The sequence below is a fragment of the Leptinotarsa decemlineata genome, unplaced genomic scaffold (genome assembly GCF_025532065.1).
Source record: "Leptinotarsa decemlineata unplaced genomic scaffold, Ldec_3_MD MMD2_P_RNA_scaffold_5, whole genome shotgun sequence".
Taxonomy (NCBI): Eukaryota; Metazoa; Arthropoda; class Insecta; order Coleoptera; family Chrysomelidae; genus Leptinotarsa; species Leptinotarsa decemlineata.
The window spans coordinates 14,033,158-14,051,645 of record NW_027412532.1 but is presented as its reverse complement, the minus strand read 5'-3'; the positions used below and the strand labels follow the sequence as shown (position 1 = coordinate 14,051,645).

The 18,488-nt window shown below is 36.5% G+C and overlaps 1 protein-coding gene and 1 long non-coding RNA gene across 2 annotated transcripts in view; one reads left to right on the top strand and one right to left on the bottom strand.

The window, feature by feature from the left end:
- LOC111514435 (ras-related and estrogen-regulated growth inhibitor) overlaps nucleotides 1-18,488 on the bottom strand; it is a 410,561-nt gene that overhangs the window by 341,910 nt on the left and 50,163 nt on the right. The gene's annotated exons all lie outside the window — the stretch shown is intronic.
- LOC141479977 (uncharacterized) lies at nucleotides 226-13,614 on the top strand. Its single transcript, XR_012464095.1, has 3 exons — nucleotides 226-330; nucleotides 10,345-10,534; nucleotides 12,615-13,614. It is a non-coding gene; the product is annotated as an uncharacterized lncRNA (long non-coding RNA).

The following is an 18,488-nucleotide window of genomic DNA, read 5'->3' as shown; positions in this document are numbered from 1 at the left end:
TTGTCAAATCAAATAAATCCTCTCAATCCATCATGACAAATACTATTCAACTACTAATATATTTCGAAATACATCCTTCAATTTTTGTGATTACATTTCAAATCAATTTTTGGTAGAAGAACTCTTTGGTAGAATTATTCACAATGGAAACCAATTCTAAAATTTGAGTTCCATGCTCCATGGTTACCTACTTCTTCACATGTCACATTTGACAATTAAATTTAATGAAATGGTTTTGAAAAATTTATGACGATTGATCTCGTTCTACATAACTAGTTTGGGAGAAAACAACATTGTTTTGCTGGCTTCATATTCATAACCTCAACTTTGGTAAGTACCTACATATTTTACTTGTTGCGTGCATTATTACTTACATAGCTTATTGTACTAAAGAGTCCTTGAAAGGTCGACATGAATTCTATTCATGAACGTACGCAAAACAAACACAATTCGAAATTAATTTCCATATAACTCAGAAGATTCAACACCTACCGACGCCTATGTGTATTACGCATACATCAGATAGAAAAAAATTGAACTTACTGGAACTAAGTTCACGTTTCTCACGGGGAAGATAACAAAAATGCATGAAATATCGAAGATTTATTGACAGCTTCAACTAGCTCATTTCAACGCGAAGGTGCTTTTTGCACTAGGTGGAATACTTGAAAGGTGTATAATTACGAAAGGCTCAAAACATACTTCACAACGTCAACGGACATTTAGTGTGGTAATAATACCTTTGACTCAATCATAATGGCTGTGCCGCATTCGTCACTCTGGACCATATATCAAAACTGTTCGGAGGAAATTTTATAATCACCAGAAACGACCACGTTTACAGGGGCATATAACATCCTTTGTTTCAATAACAAGAGTCTAACATACACCATGTAGAAATTATTTACAGGAATCAAGTGTAACAATAGCAATACGGATAGGGGAAACGGCCAGGGGACCGCAGGGCCCTGTCTGGAAAGCCAATGTGGTTTTACGGACGGGGTCGCTGGACTCCTGGTCAGTGGCACAAAGAAGTAGGGTGGAGGGAATAAAACTCACCAAAAGCCTTTGCGAAACATGCTACCGAGGACCAGCTTACACAAGCTAAGGTGTAAGGGATCGTGCCTAAAGCTGTATGGCCGCAGGGTGATATGCAGTTACGAACGATCCCCTTGTGGAACTGGGCGAAACCTCATAGTAATCAGCCTACCTCTGGTAATTCGGGACTCTTCCAGAGGTGACCAACTATTCCCTTGTTACTCGTGGGAACACACATGAATGAAACAAACACAAAAACAGAAACAACAAAAACCAATCCCAAGGCTGGACAGAAGTGCTCACCTCAATCTAAAGCGGTGGCTGGGAATGAACAGAAATGTCCACCCCAATCTACCGCTTGGAATGAGGCTGGACATAGCAGATCACCTCGTGATGTATTACAAAGGCCAAGGCGTAAGCGCATTTGCGGTGCCGAGGCCAAAAGAAGGAAGTGAGCGAAATAGGCAGGAGTGGCAGCAACTATAAGTGCACTCTTCTCCTTCCCCACTCCACTTCCAACAGCAAGGGCCCACTTCCAACAGCAAGGGGACTTCCTGCGGCGGGCGCCAAGAGCTCCGCCTTGAATAAAGGCAAGAAACCGGCTGCCTCTGCAGGAAAGCGCCCTCATTTGAGCACCTCCACGGAGGGAACCCCATGAAGGTTGAAGAAGCCGCGCAACGACAGTAATGTCGCTGCATCTTCCAAAACCTTCGCGGAGACCGCAGTGAGACACCTCAAGGTTGCCAAAGAGAGTGGTGTGTTCGACGAGTCTTGGCCTACACCTGCCGATATAAAGGTGATGTCTCCCAGATACCTGTCCACCTTCCTGGAAAAGACAAAATGGACGATGACCTCCTCCTCGGGAGAATATTCAATGGGTCGCATGTGGATCAAATGTTATGCTATTGAGCTGATACATAATTGAATTATAATTCTAATATATCTTGGGGTCATTTCTCCAAAAAGGTTCGAGTGATCTCAATGTTTCTATAATTTTCTCAAATATATTTTGAATATTGGTATAGATTGAATCAGACCAAATTATCTGAATTGAAGGGGTTATATTTTTAGGAGTGATTAATTTATTACCATTCATTTAAAGTAGAACTCATGTGAATGATATCTGATTTTCATTCCACAACGAATGTTTGAAATACAAACTGAGTAGAGAAAAGTATCTTCTGTATAATTCAGTGTTCATATAGAAGTCTTTGTTTCGAAAGAATGTTTTTCTTTCCTGTAATTCAATGTTTGTATGAAAGTAACTGTTTCAGGAGGACTTTCTTTCAGTTTGTGTCTGAAAGTTACTTCTTTGCATGATCTACACATCCATGTACAGAGTTACTTATTTTCAAATTGATTACTTTCTTCCTTTCTTTGGAAAATTCCCTCATCCCTTTTTTGTATCAAGATGGAGTGGTAGACAGCCAAAAACTTTCTTTCCCACCAAATTATCCGTCTTAAATATCAAAAATGTTAAAAATCTTAAGAGTTTGTCATCTCATCCATTAACTAAGGAAATCGTCATTTCAATATTGATAATAACGATATTAGTTATATTAGGAGCTAAATATCCCTCATAGAATATTGTTTGACTTTGATATTCCACTCCTTGACAGTAATTTGAGTTGTCTTCAACTCAATTTTTGTTGTTCATATTGTTCCTGTTGTCGCCTCACATTCGTACTATGTTGGGTTAGGTTAGGTTAGGTCCAAAGTTGGTGGGTCTATTCGACTCTCCACCGCAACCCGCAAGGGTTTATTGTGGCTCACACCTATTCTCACTCGGCCAAACAAACCCAGCTTCTTAACGAAGCCGATTAGTTTATATGGTGAGTGATCTTTCAGGTCAGATGGTAAGAGTACGGCTCTGCCGAACTCTAAAGACCTGATTCTGTCCCCAGCGGGGCAGGCAATAAGTATATGCTCTGTTAATGATGTAGTCGGATAGTCAAGTTGCAAGATTCCCACCTTGATACCCACGACAACCTTCCCATATGAGGTTTTTTGCACGTCAGCTACACCTGACGAGGCCCTTTGCCCTGACTTTGTTGGGTTATCTACAAATGATATTTTTGTGATATTTATATACAGCCCTGTTTGGTTCAGGTATCCTCTAAACATTCCAAACTTTCTGTTGTGTTCAAATACTTATAGGTCTTTTGAATGTTCCACTCCAAGACGTCTTGCATTTTGCATCAATACAAATGCAAAGAAATGGAATTAAGAGTGTCTCCAATGCTGCTGTCATTGACTCGGTTCTTATCGCTTGTCGTTTTTTAAAATCTGCTTGTTCATCAATAGCCAATAGCCCATGTCTATCCATTGTTGAGTTTGAACAATTGTTTCTCTAGATGTATGTTCCAGGTAATCATGAACTCTATATTACTCCAAAAAAGTTGACTTCGTCCGTCAATTACGTAATTTTAGTTCGAAGATTTAAATACCCAAGTCTCTCTACGTTGCTCATTTTGGTGAATACTAAATACGATCTAACACATAGTGTTGGAATTTCTGGATATACCTGGGTGTATTGAGAAATCTCCCACCATCTATTATTTCAAATTTGCGAGTAAGCTTTTCATACTTTCCAGCTTCTTGAAAGAACTTACCCTACAAGTAGCCGTCGATGAATATCTCTCGAATACTTTTACCATTAACGCTGGTGTTTCTCAGGGATCCATATTTTCTCCAACCCTCTTTTCATTGTATATCAACGACTCATTGGGAAAAACCAATAATCCAATATATTGCTTTGCTGACGACAGCACATTTGTCTCATCATTCCATTTGGATTCTAGGACATCGGCTAGATGTGATGCACATCTTTACCGGCAGCAGGAAGTTGCATATTTTAATGGGGATCTAGAGGTGATTTTGAATTGGCGTGATGTCTCCAGGTTCGATTAAATGCCACAAAAACCTAGAAATCACTTTTCTAAACAGAGATAAATGTCTTCGAACCGGATATAATAATGTCAGATCAGACAATTCCGCTCTCTGCTTCTGCTTCGAATTGCAAAGGCTGCTTCTCAAAAGCTTGGAGCACTGTTCTGAACCAGAAAACTGTATAAACCTCAGCAACTTTTGATACTTCATCAAGCTCAGATCAGACGTTCTTTGAAGTGCTGTTGACATGTATGGGGCTCCGCCCCTGAGCATATCCTGAAGCTGCTGGATACTATCCAGGAAAGAGTCATTCGACTGATTGGAGACACGAACATCACTTGCAACGTTGATAGTCTGGAACATCGAAGAAAAGTTGGACATTTGTCTCTCTTTCATAGATACTTTCACGGGGAGTGTTCAGATGACTTGGCACATTTATACCCACCAAGAGCGATACATATCAGAAATATCCGACGGACTATGGCTGCTCATTGTTTTGAGGTTCAACTCTGCAAACCTCGAACTTTGGAGAACTGCGTTTTTGTGGAATAAACTTCTTGAGAATCGCTACTTTCGCACAGGCACCACTCTTAGATCGCCCTAAAGATTTTGTGTTTTGTCTTGAAAAAATACCTTAGTTTCCTAATGATGTCAGATATAGTTAAAGAAAATTTTCAAGTGTTGTTACGAGAGGGATCCGTTCTTAAATAATTCAACACTACCGTGCAATAGTTCTCTATGTTTCATTGTGACTCAATATGATATATTCTCACAGAACAAAGATCTCCAAAAAATCTTTAAAATTCCCGAACAAATATCAATACTTGACCGGCACTGCATGCGGCATTAGCAACCGTTGGAAGAAATCTCGTAATGAACTACCCACATTGTCATCTATTACGCAATCTCTTCTTCAGGAATCCTCTAAAAATTCCCACAAAGTAAGATTCGATTGTTATTCCACGGATATAGCCAGACGATGTATCTCCATATACTCCTCTCACTTTCAATAATTAATAGTGCATTGTATAGAGAAGATAGCCATCTCGGTTCGCTTTTGCTTTAATTAATACTTATTGGCAGAGGGAATATACGTGATTGGGTGGAGGATGAAATGAGTATTACTGGAATGGAATGAACGTTGTTGTCGGATCTTTGATTCCATGAGAGCAAAATATTTGCTAAATAAACTGGGATCAATGAAAATATGGTTCCTAAAATTGCATGAGCCTTTCGCGTTCGGGTTCCAGTGTACCTACTTGTGCTTTTAGGAATGTTGAGTGTTATTTTTTCTTAGTGATTTTCACTATGTTTTGCCAACATGAGCGTCAGAATCTTCAGGGGAACAACTGATTCTTTATGAAGCTTTGTAACAGTTGTTAACAACAATTTGATAAAACTCAGTTTGCTCTGAAAATTACTTTCTCAAAGTGGAACATTCTATAGCCTGTGGAGCATACTATTGAATGCTGTTACCGTGAATCTGTCTTTCTGATATGTACCGCTCTTGGTGGAATCAAATGTGCCCAGTCACTTAAACACCTCTCGTGGAAGTATGTATAAAAAAGAGACAAATCTGCAACTTTTCTTCGATGTTCCAGACTATCAAGGTTGCAAGTGATGATCGTGTCTTCGATTAGATGGACGACTCTTTTCTGGATAGAATCCAACAGCTTCAGGTTATGCTTAGGGGCAAAGTTCCATACATGAGGAAAATAGTTTGAAGAAGGTCTGATCTGAACTTCATAAAGCATCGAAAGTTGCCGAGGTGTGTACAGTTTTCTGGTTCGGAACAGTATTTCAAGCTTTTGAACACCAGCCTTTGCAATTCCAGCCAAGACATATTTGTGTCCATTTCAACCCTCAACAAACTTATCGCAGCAGAAAGCGGAATTGTCTGACCTGACATCATTATATCCGGTTCACAGACATTCATCTTTTTGGGGAAAACCGATGCCTGCGTTGGCATTGAATTGAACCTGGTTACTTTCACCCCAAATCGAAATCACCTCTAGATCCTCATTGAGATATGCAACCTCCTGTTGCCGATGTCCTGGAATCCAAATGGAATGACGAGACAAGTGTGCTGTTGTCAGCAAAGCAATATATTGGATTCTGTTTTTAATAAGTCGTTGATATACAATAAAAAGAGGGTTGGAGACAAAATGGATCCCTGGGGAACACCATCGTAGATATCCATTGACAGCCACTTGCAGAACTTGGGAACGTTCTCTCAGGAAGCTGATACATGAGTGATATAAAACATCAACTTTTTTTTTCAACGACAATATAATTATATTCATATCAAAACACATCTTCAAATACATTACAAGGGATCCTTGAAGCGATACAAATATATATCTGCAACTTGCAAACACTGAAAGGAAGTACTTATGATTCACTGTTTGGAACCTTTGGTGGAGTAATGAATATTACTGGAGTTTTTTCCCAACACCAAATCGTTATTTACAACACCTCGACACGTGTTTCGATCACCAAGTGATTATCTTCAAAGAGGTAGATTAAAACTCAATCAGTTTTAATCTTCCTCTATGAAGATGATCACTTGGTGATCGAAACATGTGTCGAGGTGTTAAAAATAACGATTTGGTGTTGAGAAAAAACTCCAGTAATATTCACTGAAAGGAAGTTTGAATGCTACAATCAACTTTTTGAACCATTTGAAAGTAAGTGAAACTAAGATTCCATTTACCCGAAGTTGACATCAAAACTGGTCTGGGAATGCAATGAAGAACTGAATGAACTTGCAAATAAGAACAAATTAACTTTGCACTGGGTGCCAGGGCATTCAGGAATCACAGGTAATGATAAAGGTGATGAATGCGCTAGACACGGATCATCAACTTCACATATAGGTCCTGAACCAGCTCTGGGGACCAAAATCATTGGTAAGAAACCAGATTAGAACATGGACCAATAAGAAGCACACATAGTACTGGACAAAAGTACCTGGCAACAAACACAGTAGAACCTTCATTAGGGAACCGTCCGAGAAAAGAACCAAAGAACTACTTCAATATAGTAGGGATCGGCTCCGAATAATTACAGGGTTACTAACCGGTTATTGTCCGCTTAGAGGACACCTGAATAAAATGGGGCTGTACAACGGATACCTCAGCGGCAGAATATGCAACGAAGAGATAGAAACAGCTCTACACATCTTATGCGAATGTGAGGCACTGAATCACAGGAGGCAGGCAATATATGGACATACAAAATTACGTCCAGAAGAATATGACGAACATCCAACACGGAACCTGTACAAACTAGTACAGGGAACGAGACTGATGAAATGGGTGTCATGAGAGAAGATGGGAGAATAAACGCAATAAGCCCAAGAGGCTGCAGTGTTCTGGAGACTTGGACTAAATGGACAAGTCAGACAGCTCCCAAGGGACCAAAAAAAAGATTTCACTTATATTCATTTTGTAAAGCCAAATTCATTTCAATTTTGAAACTATTCAGCTAATAAAGTACGATTTCATTCAATATTGAATAATTCAATCGCAGATATCCTATGCTTCAAACAATAAACTATTAGTGATACTTCTGCAGAGGAAAGTACATGCTGATCTATTGGTAGAGTATGAGAAACTCAGAATTCATCATAACAAGAAGAAAAAACGTGTTTGAGATGCTGGTGAGAAGTCTACTTCATCTAAAATACTGAAACTACAGATTCTTTCAGTCATCTCATCAAAGTCAGATATTTTGGCAGTTTATTTGTGAATTTTTCAGTGGATATCATGTCATCTCTATCTATTGTAGAAAATGTATCCTTTAAGGCTCTTATTAGAGCTGCACAGCCATCGAAAATTATTTGCCGACAAACATATAATACAAAAATTGCAGAACAATACACCGAAAATGTAGAAAATACAAAAGAACAATTGAAATGAGTTGATTTCGAATGCACCACGGCTGATACATGGTCATCATCTAAAAGAAGCTATCTGGGTGGTACTGCTCATTGGATTGATTGTTATAAATTTGATCTGAAAATCGTAACATTGGCTTGCAGGAGGTTTGAATGAACACAGAGTTATGAAAAAGTAGCTGAGTTGATTGCAGAGACTTATTCTGAATTTGATTTAAAACAGTCAGTATTCAGATACAGGAATGAGTTAAAGAGATTCACCTCTTATCAGAAATATTGAAGTTATGCATGATAATATTGAAGAAGGTGATGATGATAATGTATTAACCTTAAGACGATTTCCGGAGTCATCTGAAGAATTTATAGAGTTGCAACTGCCTATTCATGAAAGGTGTGCCACCCAAACACCACATTTACTTGCTTCTCCATGTCCAACACAATGAAACTCATATTATAATTGCATTCAAGATCCACTGACAGTAAAGAATACTCTGAGTGAAACTTTGAAGAAACTAGGATTGGGCATTTCCAAAGAAATTGAAATCCAATTTCATCTTGAATACATAAGCTGTTCAAAACCTATTGCTGATAGTGTAAGAAGTTTGGAAGGTGACGAAGATATTTACTACGGATGTCTTATACCGGAACTAAAGAGAATGTGAGTAATTCTAAACAGTTCACAAATAGATAACCCTACATATTTCGATATACTGATTATCAAAGTTATCAAAGAAAGCCTTAATGGGCGTTTTCAAAGATCTTATAAATAAAAGTAGCCAAAAGCAAAAGATGGTTTGATATTATATTTACGTATCTCAACTCTTTTTCAAAATGAAATTGGTGCCAAGAACCAACAGAGAATACATCGAAGTATTTGTTTCAGAAGTGAGAAAGATACAATAAGAAGAACAATAGAGTTCCCATGTCCAACATACTGACTCTAATAAAAAAAGAAAAGGCTTGAATCTTATTATATATTTGTTAAGGACTCTAGATTCTTCAGCAGCCAGTGATAATGCAAATACTACAATGAATCTTTAAACACTACAATATTCAAAAGATGAAAACATTAGTCTAAAATCCTTGAACAGATATCCAAATGTGATAAAAGTCTTGAATATATCTAATACCTGCCTACCAAGTTCTGTACCTGTTGAATGACTATTTTCATTCGGTGAAATAATTATGAAGTCCAATAGACGTAACATGATAGATCAGCTCTTTGAAAGAATACTAGTTATAAAATCACTTGAATAAGTTATAAGGTATTTTGTTCAGAAAATCTACGAGTAGCGTTTCAAGTTGTACTGTTATGTCACTGAAAACAATTGTTGAAAAATGAATGAATGTGATACTCATTAAAAGAGTCCATAAGGGTACTAATGAAAATAATTCGTTATCTTACTTAAGTAAGTGGCAATAATAGTCAAACTTCCGTCTGCAAAACCATTTGCCTCAAGTATGTCTCAGCTGGTTACTACTTTAACCCAGTCATGATCAATGAACTACTTTTCATCCTTGAAATTGCATAGATTATGGATATGTTAAATGAGAATGTAGCATAAAGTATATTATCAACGTGCGCCTGAAATTGGCTTCAACTTTCGTTTTTATTACCCAGCATTTTTCCTCTTAATGAATGTGCGTCTAAGCACATGTGGCAACTCTGTACTCTGACGACGCCGCACTTAGGCATTCCTTGTAATTTCGTATTTATCACTACCACCAAGCTATAATCTCCCAAGATGTACCAACCGTGGTCTGTAGTTATATTAGAATTTATACCAGATAGCGTTCGATTTTAATATTCAATAATTTCGTTATTATACCATCCATGTGAAATTTTATCCTAGGAGGTTATATCTCTCAACGTAATTGTTTCGGAACTAAGTAAAGAAGAAAACAAAGAAATTACGGCCAGATAAACGTGACGGACCTATTGAATGAAAGGAAAACCGTAATGTGAAAGAGCATACATAAACGAAGACAATGGTTTGTAGTATGCCGCAGCAGAGTCGTAAACAGGATACACGGTGGAAAATCGTTTGATGTATCCGCGATATCTAGAATATTGGAAAGCTGAGAGATGATAATTCTATTTTTTCTTTCAACCATGGCATAGAAGTTTGGTAAACAAACCCTCAAACCACACACGGTCAAAGGCCTAAGAAATATCAAGCGCAACAGCTCTTGACTCTTCATGTTTCTCGATTGCGTTATTCCAAATATGGGTGACATATGATAAAAAGAAAAAAAATTTTGTGTTTGATTTAAATAGCAGGTATTTCGACTTTACGATATAAAAAAAGGTGGAAAGGAAAATAATACTAACGAATTGTTCAGTTGCCGAAAAGATCTATGGTCTAGAATTCAATGGAAAAACTGAAAAATAAAATATATGAACAAATATATAAAAACAAATGAAAAAAATATGAACTGTATTGTGCCCGATTCGCATATTTCTTGTGTTCCAAAATACGGACTTTCCACGGCCCATATGCCACCCTTTCTTGTTTCAGAAGACTGTTGGATACCAATCGTAGCAGTCGCACAAGAACCAAGCCATTAAATGCTGGCAGTGTCTCCAGGGATACTATATGAGTGCCGTATGTCCTATATCGAAGAAATGCTGTTGAAAGAGAAACCAGCAAGTCGGAAATAGCAGAGTAGTTTGGACATAACAACGTGCTACGAACCGGACGTTGAAAGGTTTTTATGGGGTTTGTTTTTTGTAAGGAGGTGGCAGATGGTTAATGTAAAAATACACTTCGGAAGAGTTATACTGTGAGGACGTAAAAAGTCCTCCCCCCATTAACTTTTGAACGGAACAAGCTATCGAGGTCGGGTGAAATTTAGGTGAAAAGGTTCTACTTTTGGATAAAAATGGCATACAAGTGATTGCGGTTACGTGGCCTAGTATCAAAAGGGCACCATCAACTTTTTTTAATTAAAGGGGCATCATGTGGCTCCTGGTTTTGAAGGCTTTCCGATTCTCTATCCAACACAGCTGTGTTTGTGAAAATCTGCCGAGCCGTTTCAAACTAACAATTTGCAATTTGCCCCAAATATTGAACAAATAAATTATTTCAACTATTATTTGCAGCAGAATTTTAACTCCGTTACTGATTTTGGTCGAAAAGCCAATTTTTTTTATTAAACAGGTGCGCCTATTATTGATATTTTAAATTGTGGTTTCTGTTGCAGTTTTTCATACCTTAGTTATTTTACTGGAGACTCCAAATAGCATTTCATTTCAATGTCAGTCTAATATTGACGTTAATCATATCGATACTTTTGACAGTTTTCATAAGTTTCAGCATTTCTTTATAATTTTCAAATGCCTCGTCCCCGTCCTTAAGAAGAAAAAACCGAAGCAATTTCAATTTACGCTGAATCTAGGCGTAATTACCATGAAACAGACAGAATATTTAATAAGCGCTTCCCAAATAATCCAATATCACGTACCTACTTAAGGGAATTGGTCAGTAAATTTCAAAGAACTTTGCCTAACGAGGGAAAAGGGATCTGGAAGAAACTCTCTTTCGAAAGAAAAACAAATCGACGTTCTGGCAGCCTAATAATCCGCAACAAACAACGAAAACGGTAGCCACGGATTGTGGCGTATCTACGACTACAATGAAAAATATCTTAAAAAACACAAATTTCAACTATATAAATTGAATATTCTGCATCAATTAACAGAAGACGACTCGGATAGAAAACTGCAATTTTGTGAGATCATGTCTGACCGCATAACACAAAATCCCGGTTACATTAACTCTATTTGTTTTTTCTAAATGGAACAGTAAATAGAAAGAATGTGCAAGAATGTGCAAAGAATGTGGACTCAAAGTCCAGAAACTATCAACGTATGTGCTGGTATTTTGGGTGACCATATCAAAGGTCCAATATTTATGGCAGTAAATGTAACTGGGCATCTATATTTGAATATGCTTCAAAATCAGATCCATCATAGTATTCAAAAAGTAGTTGGGGCACACCCAAATAAATTTACCTTGGATGTTACTTTTCAACAAGATGGTGCCGACGTGGCCCCATTGAATGGCCAGCTAGGTCACCTGATATGATACCCATGGACTTTTTTTTGTGAGGGTACATAAAATCATCTAAGGTGTACGTCATGCAGCCACAGTCACTCCAGGAACTTACGGACCCAATAAAACGACTTATTTTCTGACAAGATGTAAACGGTGAACATTTCGAGCACTTGTTAATATAGGTGAAGTGAATTTATTAGTTACATATGTGAAGCATATTTCAAATGCTTGTCAGTTTGAAACGGCTCGGCCGATTGTCACAAACACAACGGTGTTGGATAAAGACTCGGAAGCCATTCAAAATCAGGAGCCACGTGACCCTCCTTTACATTAAAAAAAGGCTACTTGACCACAATCATTTTTATGCCAAAAACTAGTACCATTCTACATGAATTTTACCCGACCTCGATAGCTTGTTCCGTTCAAAAGTAAAGTGGGGGAAGGACTGTATTTATAGAAGAGGTTACTTTTTGAGAACGGTTTTGGCTTTCTACTTCTCTATCTTTATTCAAAAGAAGTGGGAATCTTCCTATTAACGAAAGAAAGCAATCGTTTTTAAAAAAGTTATTTTTATACAAAGATATATAGATCATACTTCCTTCATTTCTTTGAAAGATTGACACATTTTTCCGTATAAAGATGAAGAAATAGAGACGCAAAACCTTCATTTCTCAGAAATACACATCGTTTAAACATGATATCAAATGATGCCATGCTGAAATTATCCACAGGGAGGGAGGCAAAGGAAAAGTTTAAAGAAGGTGTTATATGTTGAACAATGTAATCAGCCAGGCTAGTGTAGAGATAAGCAACGTATTGGAACTAAGCAGGGAAACCGAACTGGAAAACTGAGAGGAAATAGAGAAGAGAGACTGTTTCGAAGTTTTCACTATTGTGGATACTAACAATCAAACTCCTGGTGTACTTTAAAACTTTGGTCGAAGACATTTGGCTTCAGACCTATCATCAGCCTCCTTTTGGATAACTTTACAAGAAGAAGCTCTTATTTCTTTCATGAAATTACGATTTTATATCTAAGAAACAGAAAAATCTGCTCGTTTCAGCGTGACAGTACGTATAAAATTCAGAATGTTAGTTGGTTCCAGCCATAGAAACTCAATTTGAATTAAAAAAAAAATCAGAAGAGATTAGTCGTTTGCAAAAAATTTTTTGGCTTCCTTCTTCAACATTGAACAAAAAATATGGGAAACTTTCAAAGAATGAAGGAAAAAAACTACAGTAAAAAACTTTTTATATCGATATGTAGAGCATGAGCAGTTTTTTTTTGAGATACAAGTAATGTTATGAAAGAAGTGATTGCTTCGTCTTGTTATCCAAACCGGCGCTGATAAAGATTAATGTCTTGTCCAGAAACTTCGATGTAACCCATTGAGGATGATAGTGTTCTATGTGGATGACATTTTGTATCAATACTCCTTCATGTATCACATTGTGTAGCTTTCCTATAATGATCAGTTTCAATTCCATAACGCATATTTATAGACCAAACTAAATAGGAAAAAGTGATTTTCGTCTAATTCAATGTTCATAATGTAATTTTGAACGGACTTTTTCTTTCGTGTAAGTCAATGTTCATGTGAAAGTAGTGGTTTTGTGAAAGGGTTGAATTGAATTGAATGATGACTTGCCATCATGTAAATTAAACTTCGCTTTTTATCTTCTTATAATAAATGAACTGTACATGATTAATTTGCTTCGAATGTATTAGAAGATAATGAAGACGATATTATTATTATTATTATTATTATTCTGTCAGTTTCTATTTAAAAAAAAACTTCTGTATACGGTCTACCTGAGCCGTTCAAAAAATAAGGTGAATGTTCAAATTTTAAAGCCTACGTACATTCGATTAGTGTTTTTAATTTTTTTATGTTGGTACATTTGTCTCGAACATATGTTCACTGTTATAGTTGATTTGAATGTTTGGTTTGTTGGTGAGAGGTATAGAAGGTAGAAGTATTTTGCGTGTTCAGCAATTTTCTGCTATCGACAAAAAATGGATCGAAGAATTTGTATAGAATTTTGTATGAAAAATGAAATCGAGTCCTCAAAAACAATTGAAATGATGACGGTGGCATAAGGTGACTGTATTCTGAGGAAAATGTTCATAAGTGGTACAAACTTCGTCATGTGAATGACGACGCTCTCCCTGAACGCCTCAACACATCAACAACCGATGAAAACACTGAAAAATTGTTATGTATAACCGTTGAATCACTATCAGAGAAGTTGCTGAGGATATCGGCATATCGGTTGGCTCATGCCATGCAATTATTTAATAAATTTTGGACATGGAGCGTGTGGCAACAATGTTCGTTCCAAAATTGCCGAATGTTGACCAAAAAAACCGTAATTTGAGCATCGCTCGCGACACGTTGAATGTCGATCTAGATTTGCTTAAAAGGGTCATATTTGGTAGCAAATCACGGGTACATGGCTATGACTTCAAAACCAAAGTTCAATCGTCCCAGTGGAGGAACCAAGACCAAAAATGCACGCCAAGTTCGATTGCATGTCAAGGTTTTGCTCACTGTTTTCTCATTTTAGCGTGGCGTGGTGCATCAGGTGTTCATGTTCATGCGCCGCTTGCGAGAAGCAATACGATGTCCAGTATTTTGGAAAAACATTTCATGGCTTTCGCATAATGCACCTGCTCACCCGCCATTGCTTGTTCGTAATTTTTTGGCCTAAAACAAAACCGTTATCATATATCAGCCACCGTATTTACCAGATTTGGCCCTCTGCGACTTTTTTCTGTTCTCAAGATTGAAGAGATCAAGAAAGAACGGCGTTTTGCGACTATATGAAGAATTTTTTGTGGTACTTATTTTTTCTTCCTTTCTTCGAAGATTCACACATTTTTTGTTGTTTTTCCAGCAATTTTCCCATAATAATTTCTTTTTCATTTAGATCTTTTGAAATCCTTCACCACTAGGCTCGATTTCACGAATCCCTAACCTAAATACCTTCATTGATCCATCTAGCCATACCTTCGTCATGATGTGAATTGGAATGGAAATGCTAATGATATATTGACGGTAGCAGTGCTAATCTAAAAGGTACTGTTAGAGCTCGAACACATATTTTCGCCAGCAATTTTAATACCTCTCATTGAATTTCGCAAGGCAGGATTATGTAAATTGTGATTAATTACTGGAGATTTATCATCGAACAATACTGCTTTGTTATTACGGCTCGTTAGAAATTGATAAGGTAATGAGTAATCAGCTATGATGCTTATTAAGAAGTTGTCAGTTATTCCTTCGATTCGCCAAGTGGGTTAGACACGGTACATGCAGATATTCAGGACGATGATTTTCAGCGGAATTCATTAGTCAAGGTGATTTGTGGGTGGAGAGCAAGTGATTTATTACAAAAAATGTCACTTTTCTGTACGGGCAAACTTTACCTATCAAGTCATCAAAAAATATAGGGTCTTACAACAGAGACAACAATTGATAACGGCCATCAAATTAGTTATCATTTATTTATTTATTTATTTATTTATTTATTCAACGGCAAAGCCAATTTACAAAAACATATTTGACAAAGTGTGAGGAACTACAAAGTATTTTTGAATGCTCGTGTCTGATGTCTACATTACAATTTACAATATTACAAAATATTTAGCAAAGTGTGAAATACAAAATATTAATAAATCCTTATGTCTAGTGACTATATTACTAAAAGATGAAACAATCCTGGTACTTACAAGAAATAAGATGTAACTAATCTGGTACTTACAAAGAAAATGGTAAGGTAAGAAAAGTTTCGAAAACGCTATAGCCTTTTCAATTGATTTTTAAAAACCTGAAGTGATACATTAAACAGATCTAAGTTATTATGATATTGATTACCCAGCTTCAAAATACAAGGCATCGGACTGTTCAAAGCATAATTGGTATGTAAAAAATGTATATGAAAAATGTCAGGATTTCTCGTACCTTTTTGTTTAATATGAAAAGTTATTAGTTAAAGTAGTTCTGGGCAGTTTATCTCACTATTTATTAATTTGAAGAGGAAACTCAAGTTTATAGTGATTCTGCTATATTTCAATGATTTTTTATTTAACTTGGTTAAGAGTTGACTGTACTCATATTCATTTCGTTGAATTCCCAAGTGAAAAGCACAATTCTTCAAGAATTTCTTTTCAACATTCTTAATCAAATCCATATTTACATTATAGTATGGGTCCCATATAACCGAACAATATTCAAGAATGGATCTTACGAAAGCACAATATGAAATCTTTTTTGTTTTAATTTGAAAATCAGTAGAAATTATCAATACAAAAGCCAGCATTTTGAGACTTTTTGCCACAATTTCTGATACTTGAAGATTAAAATTAATTTCGCTATTATATTTAACCCCCGAATCGCGAATAAATATTTCTCTTTTAAGAACTATATTATTCAATGTAAGTTCAAAGAATAGTGGTCTCAAAATTTTCAGTTAAGTAGTTTGTGTAAAGAGCAAGGTTGGTACAAGTAGATTTACCTTTTGAGAAACCGTGTTGTTGGGAATTGAGTAGAGACTTGCAGTCTCAGAAAAGTTTCTTTGTAAGCATAGAATCAAGTATCTTAGCCATCTCCGACTGATTGCAAACTGCTCTATAATTCCTAACATTTTTCTCATCTCCTAGTTGATGTATTGGTTTCAGGAAGCTATGTTTCCAATAATCTGGAAAGGTGTCTAGAGAAAAAATTTGATTTAAGATGTTTCGTAATGGGATTGCTAAATTGTATAGAAATTTGTGTATAAAAAATAAAGGTATCCCATCAGGTCCCATTGTGAGTTTAGCTGAAACAGAGAGAACGTAATCTCTCATATCCGTAGGAGTAATACTGTAATTGTTGATATAGACTTTTTTCAAAATTATATTCAGGGGTAAAATTCACTATCTGGTTATTATATTATATACAATTGAAAAATAAGAGGCAAACAAATTGACAATTTCAGAAGTATTATTACAGACTTCATTTTCATAAAACATAGCTGAAGGTAACTTATAATCCTTCCTTCTACTCTGAATATAACCCCAAAAGGCCTTTGGATTATCAGAAATATTATCTTCAATTTTATTAATGTAATTTTCATAGCACTGATCTCGAATAACTTTACAACTGTTTGTTTTGTTTACCATGGACGGATATGGCATTCAACAATACGTGCAAATAATTAAACTGTCCTATCAAAATGGGTGTTCTGTTCGGGCAATGTACTGCGCGCTTCGCCCATTTTACGGTCGTTCTACCAAAGGGACTATTTCGTAATGTGGTGAATAAATTTTAGTCCACTGATTCAGTAAACGATCGACCAACGCCCGTACGTAGACAAAACGCAAAATCTGCCGAAAACATCGCCACTGTCTGTGAGACTGTGCAGGAAAAGCCCAGGTAGTTAACTTCGTGTCATTCACAAGAACTCGGCCTTTTGCAGACCACAACTTACCGTGGGCCTGTACCCGTACAAAATTCAACAACTCATGAACTGGGTCAACGACGTGTGTTCACTGGACGGGCTCTGAAACAGTTTGGAACTGAGCCTAATTTTCATCGAAGAACCATCCTCAGCGATGAGGCCGTTTCTGAATAAATGGGTACGTGATCAAACAAAATTGTCGAATTTGGACCAATCCACATAATACCATTCAAGTAACACCTTATTGTGGAATTTTCTCTGGATATTTTATTAAAGTTGAATATGAACACGTCTGAGGAAGCTATTGTATAGCAAAACAAGTGTTGCGGTTTTGTAAACTTATGTGAAAATCTTACAATGAAGAGTTACTTGAATAAGTTATGGATTTTTATCAAGCACCAGCCAATTTCATCAAATTTCTTTGTAAGGTTATGTAATGACGAATCCGCACCACCAATCCATTATTTTCATAACAGAATAGTTCTTTTTGTTCCTTTTTAACAAATCTGATACAATTTCCATAATGAAATATCCTTTTTTAACGGGGAAATTATTTCATCATCGCTCTGTAGGTGGGTAAACGACGGTCATTGAGCTTGACCGTATAACACTGAACACATGGTTTCTCATTCTACCAAACACGTTCTCCAATGAAATTATAATTCTCAATGCACTACTTCATTCAGTGATCAGGTCAGACCACGTAATCCTTGAAATTTCAACAACAAACAGATACCTTCAACGCGAATATGACTGTTTAATCCACATTATTCATCAAAGGCAAGTTCTCGAGACACATTTGATGTATATGCATTTCCATTGTAAATAATCCTAATTAATGTGAGTTTATATCGGTACACAACGCCTACTCAGGGAGCGCATAAAAATCAATGTAATGCGACTTTTGGCACACCTATGAAAATCAGCCAATTGTGAATGAAAAATTCTCTTTTGTAATAGTAATAACCGTAATGGAAGTCGATTATCATTAGTTATTGCTTGCATAAAAAATCAGATATCGATTTACATTCCTGGGAGAAATTTGGAGTTCATTAAATTTTGGTGTACGGGGTGTTACGTTTGATTGATATTAACGTGAATTATAAGAACTCATTGCAAACTGATTCACAGATGATATTGACGACGACTTTAGACGGATATTT